We start from the raw sequence: 11,995 nt of genomic DNA, 5'->3' as shown, positions 1-11,995 counted from the left end.
ATGGCTGATACCGTCGTTTAGTACCAAAAATAAAATACCTAACTACTACTAACAGAAGTCAGCGGTAAGTAGGGTCGATCTCCACAGGGAGGCTAGGTTGCTATCTATCTGCTTAACTCGGTCTGTCGGATTTGTCACAATTGGGGGTTTTATAAGATAAAGGACTAAAACTAACTAAAGCAAGGAGATAAAATAAACGATTGACAATAAGAGAAAGAAACTAGGATTTCGGGTCATCAAAAGAAACAGATAAAAGCAGTTAAGGTCACAGATAAGTCTCATAAATCAGTCCAAGGGGCAACGAATATCTCCTAACGGTCTCAATTCGCCCTAAACACTATTAGTCTAGCTTCCGCCCTTACTAAAGTATTCTATTGTTCACTGCAGGTCTCACCCTTCCCAATCGCCAGATCTAGGTCAAGGCTTACGAAACTAATCAGTCGAATAGCGTTAACTCAAGCGACTAATTGTAATCAAAACAGCGATGAACAACATAGAAATGATATAATCAACAGATCTTAAACCTAATTAGCAAAAATCGTTATTCCATCAATTCCCCTAATCCTAGCAACGAATTACCTAAGCATAGCGATAAATCTAATAACAACAATAATGAAATGATTAATTAAATAAAGCATAACGAAAGGAATTAACTAAACTAATTGCATAAATTAATTAAAGGAGAACAAGAAATTAAGAATAAAACAGTAATTAAGAAGAGATTAAGAACAAGAAGTAAATTAAGAACAAGATTAAGGGAAGAAGAAGTTTACAATTGAATCTAGAAAGAAAAGAAAGAGCAACGCCGAACGAATCAAGCAAAGTAACGTCACCCCAAAACTGAGCAAAGGGGAATTAGTCTCTAGGTCTAAATTCGTCTCTTATTTATACTCAAGAGCTAATTATTATTAACTATTATTAATAAAAGATAAGACTAATTACTAAGTCTCGCTGCAGCATAAACTGGTCGATCGACCACAAGACCCAGTCAATCGACTGAGCATAGCTGAACAGTAGCTTCTGGAACTCGCGCTCTGGTCGATCGACCAAGTAGGTCAGTCGATCAACCAAGGGTGTTGTACAGTAGTGCATTCTGATGAATTCTGCAGCGCGCAATGATCTTAAAAGAGATCCCTTTTCTTCGTCAGTTGGTCAAATCAGGCGTTCTACACGGCGTTGGAAAGCTAAGAGGATAAGCTTTCACCTCCAATTAGAATCACTCGATTATCAGCTCTAGAACTCGAGATATTGCCATCTGAAGCAGGCTGTAATATCGTGAAGTGCTTCTTTGCTTGTTAAACTCGTATGCACCCATGCTTTTGCTATCTTTAGGCCTTGAAACGCGCACCAAGCTCATTCCTCGAGCATCTACTTCATGTCAAATGCAATGCTAAGCACTTAGGGATGGATTCGGCTCGATTTTCGCTGGATTCTTCACATTTCTGCAATATTACACAAAAACACGAAAGTAGACGGAAATAGGGAAAATAGTAGCATAAACTACTTGATTGAGCTCTGAAATGCGTGTAAAATGGGCTGTAAAACATCATATTTAGGACACGCATCAAACTTCCCCAAACCAAACCTTTGCTTGTCCCCAAGCAAACTAAATGCAAAACTAAATCTTGATAGAAAGGAGCAAAACATGGACAAACTGAAAACCGTCTACTTAAACCAATTTAATGCATATGAATCAACTACTAATAGCGCAATGTAAAGCAAACGAATTTATGCATATTCCAAAAAGATGTTGAACTTTTGACCTTGCAAGACTTTCAAAATTGGACTCTCCCGGGTCACGCTTCTCTCAACAAAGCAAATGGTAAGCAAATATATGTGTAAGAGAGAAGGAAATCAGAGTCGCTCACCTAAACTACGACCGACATAATCGTGCATGCAATATAGTATGATAAGTAATTCTAGCTACCGTGCACATACATTCCAACCAATCAAAGTCCATTACATGCCGAATACTTGCAAAGATATGGATAAGTGAGGCTATGGGTAAGAAAAGGCAAAACGATATGGGAATGAGAGGGAAATAGCCAAGCTAGCATCCTATCAAACCGAATAAATACATCCACTTCTAACTCAATGAAATAAGCTTAAATGCCTTAATGAATTAGGCAAACACTTCACTAATCCAAATAACACTCCTCATAAAATATAAAGCAAACATAGGAGTAAACTTTTTTCTGTTTTTTTTCTCTGCCGTTTCTTTTTCTTTTGTTTTTGTTTTCTTTTTTTCCGTTCTTTTCCGTTTTTTTTTTCGGCAGTCACTATTTTTCATTTTTCTTTTTCTTTTCTCCTTCATTCAGTACCAACTTCATAGAGTGCAAATCGAGCCAAAATTGATACAATACAACGAATACCACTAAAACTACCAAACTAGCTCAGCAAAGGGTAGGCTTAGTTTATGGATTGTAGCTAAAGGATCAACTGGCAATTTTTGGCTAATGTGAAGCTAATGGGTAAAATGAATAAAAGGGATTTTCGCAAGCATTCTCCAAACATGAAATACCAACCACTAACCCGAATGTATGCAGGCAAAAAGAAATTAAATGTCATACTTGTGCAAATTAATGTTACACGATATGCAGGGAGTAACTACTCACAATCCTAAATGAAACTGGTCATGAATGACACTAGTTTATAAAGCTCTAATTCCTTAGAAAGTTTTGTAGTTTGCCAAAATTTCAAGTCAAGTCTAATTGTTCAACAAATTTTGAAACGAAATTCGAGATATTGCAAAAACTTTTGCTAAAAGATGTGATAAAATGCAGGGTTTAAGCAAATGACAACTATCAGTAATGAATACTCCAATCTGACTCAACCTAATATACAAAATTAAACGTGATATTTTTGAATTTTTTTTGAATTTTTTTTTTTTTGGAATATATAAGGGAAATGAAATAACAATGCAAACTGAAATGCAATAAACGTGCAACAGAAATACAATAAAAACAAATGCAAATGCGACGCAAAACCCTTCCCCAAACCAAATCACACAATGCCCTCATTGTGCAAAATCATGTATATAAATAACAAAGGAAATGGGATTTTGCGATAAATAACTAAATAAGACATGAAGAAAGAAGCTCGGGAACTCACAAGATTTAAGCGCAAGGAAACCTCCCCAAACCAGCGTGAGCTAGGAGGTTTTAGTAGCCAGCAATGCTACCATAAGTACCTGAAAAAGATAGAAAATACCGCGCATTATCCGAGAAACAAAATTGAAACGGTAATTATGTGCAAATAAATTATACGGAAGAAAGCTATAACGTAGCAAAGAGAAACAAGATAGAGAGAAAACTCCCTAAAACTCCCTTTCATGCTCCGCAAATCGATCAAACACAGTAGGGGAATGATCGTGAACAGGTACAGCAGCAAGAAGCGGTCGATCGACCACAGACCTCAGTCGATCGACCTGTAGAACTGGAACAGGAGCTTCTGTGCTGCAAAGGGCAGTCAATCGACCACACAGTCCAGTCGATCGACTGATAGACCTGACGTGAATAGTGCTTTCTTCGAATTAACTCAATGAATTGAGTTAATTCGATCTTCATACCTGCAATTGCACATAATAACGCGCCCAAAATTGCGCTAACCCAAATGTAAAGTCTAAAGACGGAAATAAAACTAAGCTAAATAAACAAGTTCTTGAAATAACTAAATAATTTATTCGCAAAACTAAACAATATCACATCCGGGTTGCCTCCTGGGTAGCGCTAGTTTCAGACAGGTCCCGCATGACCCCTTTTTTTTTCTCTTTAGCAGCTTCTCCTAATTAGGGCCAATCATAACAGACAAAGCGCGCAAAGAATCGATCAAACAATCTGCGCATGTGCTACACAAAAGCATAAGTAGCACCATAATACTAAAGGAGCATATAAAATTACAGTTAAAGACCGTCTCAGCTTATCAAATTGTTGATGAAAATTATGGTGGAATCTCAGCAGATTTTCGTCCAACTGAGAGAGGGTGGATCATCAAAACACAAAGTAGAAACCATACGAGATGGTTCACTACCCGCCATACCAGTAATTCTCATGAAATTATTGTCAATAATTACCTCGTTTGGTCGGAGGTCTACCACTCCTAATGTCATAGTCAAAGGCAAAAGAATATGTTGCCTTGACTGTATTAGAGCATTTGTCGACTCATGTGCCTTCTTGTTTCCCTCTATTATGGGCTCTGTCCCATATATTGCAGCCTCTGGAGCGTCTAGTTCAGCTTTCCAAATAGGAGGTTCACCTGTACATGTATCAAAACACATCAAAGCCTCTGAAGGATCCTTTGTAAAGGACCCTTGTGCAGAACATTCACTAATATTATCAAAAACATTAGAAACGTCAATAAATGAATCCTGCACATTTGCCTCAAAATAAGGCTCATTAGGCTCATTATTAGAAAGTTCAAGCATATCAGAAACATGTTCATCACTAATACCCATAGAAATAGGCTCGTCAGTCAAAGGATGAATCTCTAAATCATCAGCTGTAACAAAATCCGTTTCATCAACAAATAGGGAAATAGGATGAGGTAGCGTGTCATACTCATCCTCTTCAAGAAGGAGCAAATCTTCTGTAGCGGGTGTAACAGAATCACCCTCAACAGAAAGATCTCGAGTGGCCTTCAGGTCATTAATGTCAGCTCTCCTACGCTCCTCTGACTCCGCACTGGCTTGGGCTAAGTGTTTAAGAAGCTCCCATTGCACCTCATAAGACAAGTCATTAAATTCCCATCCACAATTTCCCTCAATTTTAGCCAGTGTTCTACCATTAACACCATCATATATGATACGACACATCTCCCATATACTAACATAATAGCCAGACTGAGAGATGAAAGAAGTTAGTCTACCCAATAAATATACAACAGTTCATGTTCAAATTGTGGGAAAGAGAAGATGGTCATGACGGTGAGTAGCTAAGCAAAAGAGATAAAAACAGACTAAATAAAAGCAAACAGAAATGCGTCGCCTCCCCGGCAACGGCGCCAAAATTTGATACCGTCGTTTAGTACCAAAAATAAAATACCTAAGTACTACTAACAGAAGTTAGCGGTAAGTAGGGTCGATCTCCACAGGGAGGCTAGGTTGCTATCTATCTGCTTAACTCGGTCTGTCGGATTTGTCATAATTGGGGGTTTTATAAGATAAAGGACTAAAACTAACTAAAGCAAGGAGATAAAATAAACAATTGACAATAAGAGAAAAAAACTAGGATTTCGGGTCATCAAAAGAAACAGATAAAACAGTTAAGGTCACAGATAAGTCTCATAAATCAGTCCAAGGGGCAACGAATATCTCCTAACGGTCTCAATTCGCCCTAAAACACTATTAGTCTAGCTTCCGCCCTTACTAAAGTATTCTATTGTTCACTGCAGGTCTCACCCTTCCCAATCGTCAGATCTAGGTCAAGGCTTACGAAACTAATCAGTCGAATAGCGTTAACTCAAGCGACTAATTGTAATCAAAACAGCGATGAACAACATAGAAACGATCTAATCAACAGATCTTAAACCTAATTAGCAAAAATCGTTATTCCATCAATTCCCCTAATCCTAGCAACGAATTACCTAAGCATAGCGATAAATCTAATAACAACAATAATGAAATGATTAATTAAATAAAGCATAACGAAAGGAATTAACTAAACTAATTGTATAAATTAATTAAAGGAGAACAAGAAATTAAGAATAAAACAGTAATTAAGAAGAGATTAAGAAAAAGAAGTAAATTAAGAACAAGATTAGGGGAAGAAGAATTTTACAATTGAATCTAGAAAGAAAAGAAAGAGCAACGCCGAACGAATCAAGCAAAGTAACGTCACCCCAAAACTAAGCAAAGGGGAATTAGTCTCTAGGTCTAAATTCGTCTCTTATTTATACTCAAGAGCTAATTATTATTAACTATTATTAATAAAAGATAAGACTAATTACTAAGTCTCGCGCAAACAAAATTTGCTGCAGCATAAACTGGTCGATCGACTACAAGACCCAGTCGATCGACTGAGCATAGCTGAACAGTAGCTTCTGGAACTCGCGCTCTGGTCGATCGACCAAGTAGGTCAGTCGATCGACCAAGGGTGTTGTACAGTAGTGTATTCTGACGAATTCTGCAGCGCGCAACGATCTTAAAAGAGCTGTCATTTCTTCGTTACTTGGTCAAATCAGGCGTTCTACACGGCGTTGTAAAGCTAAGAGGATAAGCTTTCACCTCCAATTGGAATCACTCAATTATCAGCTCTAGAACGTGAGATATTGCCATCTGAAGCAGGCTGCAATATCGTGAAGTGCTTCTTTGCTTGTTAAACTCGTATGCACCCATGCTTTTGCTATCTTTAGGCCTTGAAACGCGCACCAAGCTCATTCCTCGAGCATCTACTTCATGTCAAATACAATGCTAAGCACTTAGGGACGGATTCGGCTCGATTTCCGCTGGATTCTTCACATTTCTGCAATATTGCACAAAAACACGAAAGTAGACAGAAATAGGGAAAATAGTAGCATAAACTACTTGATTGAGCTCTGAAATGCGTGTAAAATGGGGTGTAAAACATCATATTTAGGACACGCATCAATGGCGGTGGTCGGAAGAAGAGGAGGGTGGTGGTGGTGGTGGTGTCGGATTTGGGGTTAGGTTTTGGGAGAAAAATTGATTTGGGGAAAAATGTTGTGCGATAGAATGACGGGTTGTTTCGTGTGTTTTTAGATTTAAGAAAACTCCGGACAGAATTTTTGTCAGGAAAGTCAATATTTTGTTGACTTTCCTGACGGAAATTCCGTCAAGAATGTTCAAAAACACGGGATCCTGATGGTTTTTCCGTCAGGATATTCCTTTCAATTATTGCCGTTTGGCCAATAATTGAGAGGAAACACCTGACGGAATTTCCGTCATGAAAGTCAACATATTTGTTGACTTTCCTGACAGAATTTCCGTCAGGAGTGTTCTATCAATTATTGCCTGTGTGGTTGGTTTATTGAAGGGGACATCTGACGGAATTTCTTGAAGTAATAGTGAAATTCTGACGGACATTTCGTCAAGATATATTGGCGCCTTTGCTTTTTTTAACACGCCAGTAACCCATGACGTATTCTTACGGAAATTCCATCAGTAATCAGTTGCTGATGGCATATCCGTCACGTTTTCGTCAGTTTCCCTAATTATCTGACGGTTTGATAATTCCGTCAGAATTTCCGTCAGTTTCCCGCGTTATTTTTGTAGTGTAAGTAAACAGGACTAAGAAGAGGACTTCCTCCTCTTGCCAAGACTCTACAGCCACTGAACCAAGGCTCCTTGGTTGTTTACCGGTGACTCCTCCCTCCGCGAGCTAAGCTCTTCACTCCTTTTATCACCCGAGGTGTCCATCGTCGCGTCTTCTATTATTGCGTTGACGTAGCGGCCATGATACTCCATAAGTCCCAGTGCCCAACTAGATGTTCCTCCTCCACTCCCGCTTCCATATAAAACATTGCCCCCACCCTCGTGAGAGACACCTCCCACCTCCTCTTGGTACGAACTATCCACATTACCCTGGTAATCACCACCCACATTCTCTTGGTAGCCTCCACCTTGATGCGTATCATTGAAAAAACTCCCGGTGGTATAGTGTGGTCCCGCCCAATGACCAAGCAAGTGTCCTTCAACGTGAGGAATCCTATGATCCCAATCCGAGGGTTGGATACCATAGGCCTTGAATACTCCGGAAGTGTCCCCATCCCTGGACCAAAAGCTAGGGCGTTCGGTCGGCCTTACCCTTTGGTTATAGGTGAACTCATGCACATCTTTTAGGACCAAGGATTTTTTCACTCTCTCAACTAGGTCCGCCATGGGATATTGGTGACCATAAGCTGGCGGTGTTTGGTTATACCCTCTAGTGAAAGATGGTACGTGCATGGAGTGTCGGGGAGGGTCATGGTGTAGCGAAGGTTCGCGCATGAAAGAAGAAGACGAGGCGTAAGTGGAGTGTCTAGGGCGATCAAAGGGCGGCGAGGGCATGGCCATATAGGAGGACGATGGGGCATGTTGAGAAGTCCTAGGAGGGTCGAAAATGATTTGCGGGATTGGTTCCTCTTGTACCGCTTCACCATCTAGAGTGTAAGTAAGATTTTCGAGAATGAGGTAGGATCGGGCCGGAGGGCAAGGTGGGGCCAGTTTAGGTAAGTGGGAGGTCTCGGGAAACCTCCCGTTTGCGGGTAACTTAATGCATAGGTCTGTGTTCACCCTCCACGAGTATCCCTGTTTGTCTTTCATGTCCATAATCTAAAACATTCCTTCATGTAGGCAAGGTCGAAGTAGGGCACCTTTGTACTCATGGGTCTATCAATAGCCCTGGTTCATAACCTAAGAGGTTCTTGGCTAGTTTAGTCACTAGGGCGCCACAATCAAAGGAGCACTTGTCAGACTTGGTCATCCTCTCAAATGCTAAGCACACCATGGTCACGGGGCTAAAGTAAAAACGCCTCTCATAATATGGATTGAGGTAGTGTAGATACCTCATTTCTACACCTCCCGCAAACCACCCGGTGATGATTGGGCCGCATGTTTGGTACGCGGAATGATTTGTGACAGTTCGTAAGTTTATCGTCAAGTGATCGCTCAAACATTTATGTCTACCTCTTAATTGTCATCTACGTGCCGATACGGTCGTTTTGACAGTAATTAGAGTACATTTGGAGTCCGGGCCTAAAACCGTCTTCATTTTCTGATAACCGTTAAAATGCCGAGTCAGAATGTTCTGGAATGTTCCGGATATTTCTATTCCATATTTTATAAATCTTTTAATCTTTGGTAAACAATTTCCCGTAATATTCACACAAAATATTAAGGAAAACCAAATTATTCCGTTATTCCATAAACCAAACACGGAAATCTTTCTTCCGCAGGAGGAAACCACCTGGGAAAGGACGCAGCAGGTGCTGCGCCTCTTCCAAGGGACGCAGTGCCTGCTGCGCCTCTTCCTAAGTCCTTTTCTGCGTATTTTTCGTATCTTTTTCATATCTTTTTTAGATTCACTTCCAAAGTTTCTCCGAAAACCCTACTTCCTCCGTGTGATTATTATAAATAGAGACTTTCGGTCTCTCATATTTCTCACGCGAGTGTCCGCCCTTCTCTTCTCCCTTTGCATTCTAGACCACGTTCTTACTTTTTGGCGTCTACGTGCTTAAACTTTCGACCACGTAAGCTCGGATCTTTCTGAGTACCAGCCTCGTTTTGCATGACCGACCAATTTGACCAACTCCACCATAATCAACTTTAATCAATCTTAATCGTTTTCCTCTTACGAATGCACTTTCGTTACATTCGAGTCGAGCATCACTAATCGTTAACTTAGTTCACCTCGTTTCGTCAAACATGTAAGTCTGAGGGTGTAAATCTCACTTTTATTTATTGTTATTTATTGTTGTAATCATATTGTAAGGTTTATGTCGAAAATATAATTAAAACCGATTTCTAAAACCCTTTGCTAAACCCTTTTTACGGATTAACAGGAGACATCGTCGAGAAGGGACGCAGCAACTGCTGCGCCTCTTGGAAAGGACGCAGCACTTGCTGCGCCTCTTCCTGAGGTTGCCGTCGTTCCTGCTTCTCTTCTTCTTCCTTCGTCCTCTGTTGGTTTCGTCTTTATGTTTTCTTTCGTCTTTGTTTGTTCTTATTTCGTTCACATGATAATTTAACAATATTTTTCATCATCATTAACATATAATTCATCATTAAATCCCGACTTAAATCCCAAATAACCAATATTTGCGGGTTTTCGTCATTAAAGTCAAACCGGGTTGTAGAAATTCGATTCGTTCATATTGGGTTTCTGGAATTCGATCTTTGATATATTTCCACCTGTTTATTATCATGTCCATCATTAGTTCATCATTAATCCATCATATTTAACCTAATTAATTAGTTAGTTCATTAATTTGTTAGTTAATTCGTTGAAACCTTGTAATTAATTCGTCCTATTCCGTTTGTTCCATGTTTATCGCTTTCATGACCATTAATCATATGTAAATAATTTACTAATCACTTCCATCCAAGTAAATAATATCAATCAAGCCTTAAATTAACCAACGAACATTAACGACTTGCAATTCCGGCTTCACAGCCAGAACTGAGCCAAGGAACAGACGCAGCGACTGCTGCGCCTCTTCTAGAAGGCGCAGCTCTGCTGCGCCTGTTCCTGGTTGATTTCTGTCTCTGAACTCCCGTCTTGCTTTGACCTAGTTTATTTGATGACGTATTAATCTACTATTAATCGTATTATCACCCTTAATTCCTGTTCGTTAATTTGTTTATTTATTCTCTTTTCAAATTATCTGTTTTGAAGGTATTTTCGACATAAACCAATTAATCCAATGTAATTACTGTAATTTTCATCATTGTAATTTTCATTATTGTATTCCTTTTATTGTATCACTTGTATGCCTTCACATGTAATCGATCCTAAATTCCTACTTTGACATTTATTGTATGTTAAATTACTTGTTCACCGACTTAGTCTAATTCTCGCATGCTAGGATTAAAACGTTGGATGTTGCAATGCATGCATATAATCGACAATATATCAAGTATAGACAATTTCCCTAATCATTAGTAGAGGCCGCTATCGAGGCGGGCGGGATTAGGTGTTCGATCAAAAGAGCTTCCTAATACGTACCCTCACCCCTTACTCTAGATCTTTGTGAACATCCGTGTTCATTGGCATCCACGAGAGTCATTCTAGACATAGAATGCTAAGGGTAACGAGTTCTTGGTGTTCATGTCACTACTTTGTGTCTTGATATGACACGAGGTATTCGCACGGTTTCCAATTTTCCACAATAAATTGGTGGCGATTCCACAAATGCAAACGCTTGTTTCCCAAGCCCCCCCGTGGCCCATGTCCACAGTTTGGCGACTCCGCTGGGGATAATACACTTACGTGTAGCCAAAAGGGTGAAACTTGAACAAGGTTAGGGAATAGTTTGTGCAAGACAATTGTCGGTTTTCATAACTCGGTCTTCCTAGATTGTTTATTAGGCCTTCCTAGGCCCACCCAACCCATTCGACCAATCTTCCCGTCTAAACGGTCCTAATTCTTATTTGGGCCTAAGGATGGATAGCGATTGACGTCATCCATACCATGGTACTTACTCTTGTTTGTATCAAGGGCTTTCACTACTTGAGGAAATGGACTAGAAATCGGCCTTACTCTTGTTTGGTACGAGCCTCTCCATAGACTTTGGGTTTGATTGTTCGGTATGGCAACCCACCCTTTAAAACAAAACCCATTAAAATGCACTCAGCATCCTGATATAATGCTTGTATATTGTTTGTACCATACGTGATCACCATTTCTAAATAAAACCATGACGAATTTTGTAAATTCAAAGTCCTTCTTTAAAATGTAAAATTTCGAAAACTTGGGCCTAATATTAGCGCAAAACAAGTCGAAACTCTGTCCAATTGTCGAGTCAAAATTCGGGCCTCAAAACCCATTTCAAAGCCTCACTTCGAGTCCACTCCTGCAACTACACTAAAGTTGACTAGGACCAACATTTTTCAAACTTTGTCATTTCCTCATAACTCACTTGACACAAGTGGCACACTCCCACTTCACGAGTCAAAACATTTCTTTTCGAGTAAGTGTGCTAGAGTGGTCGATCGTGTTTTGATTCGTCGTCGATCTCTTATTCAGTTTCCAAGATACCTGAAACAAGCGACGTGAACTTCAACCAACTTCAGAATGGTAATGATCAAATCCTTGCCACGCTAGCTCGTATCCAAGTTACTCAAGACCAAGTGTATGATCGCCTTGACACCATTGAGGGTCGAATATATGCCGTGGAAACGAGGATGCCTCCTCGAGAAAGTGAGATCGCCGATGACTTCGTGAACGACTTCGGGGACGAAAACCCTCCCATGGGTATGACTGCAGCTGAGAAACGACTCCAATACTTAGAGGAGCAATTGATTTATCTCAAAGGGGATGACATTTATAGGGAGAATAATCGC

The sequence above is a fragment of the Silene latifolia genome, chromosome X (assembly GCF_048544455.1).
Source record: "Silene latifolia isolate original U9 population chromosome X, ASM4854445v1, whole genome shotgun sequence".
Lineage (NCBI taxonomy): Eukaryota > Viridiplantae > Streptophyta > Magnoliopsida > Caryophyllales > Caryophyllaceae > Silene > Silene latifolia.
Note: the sequence above shows the minus strand (reverse complement) of the source record.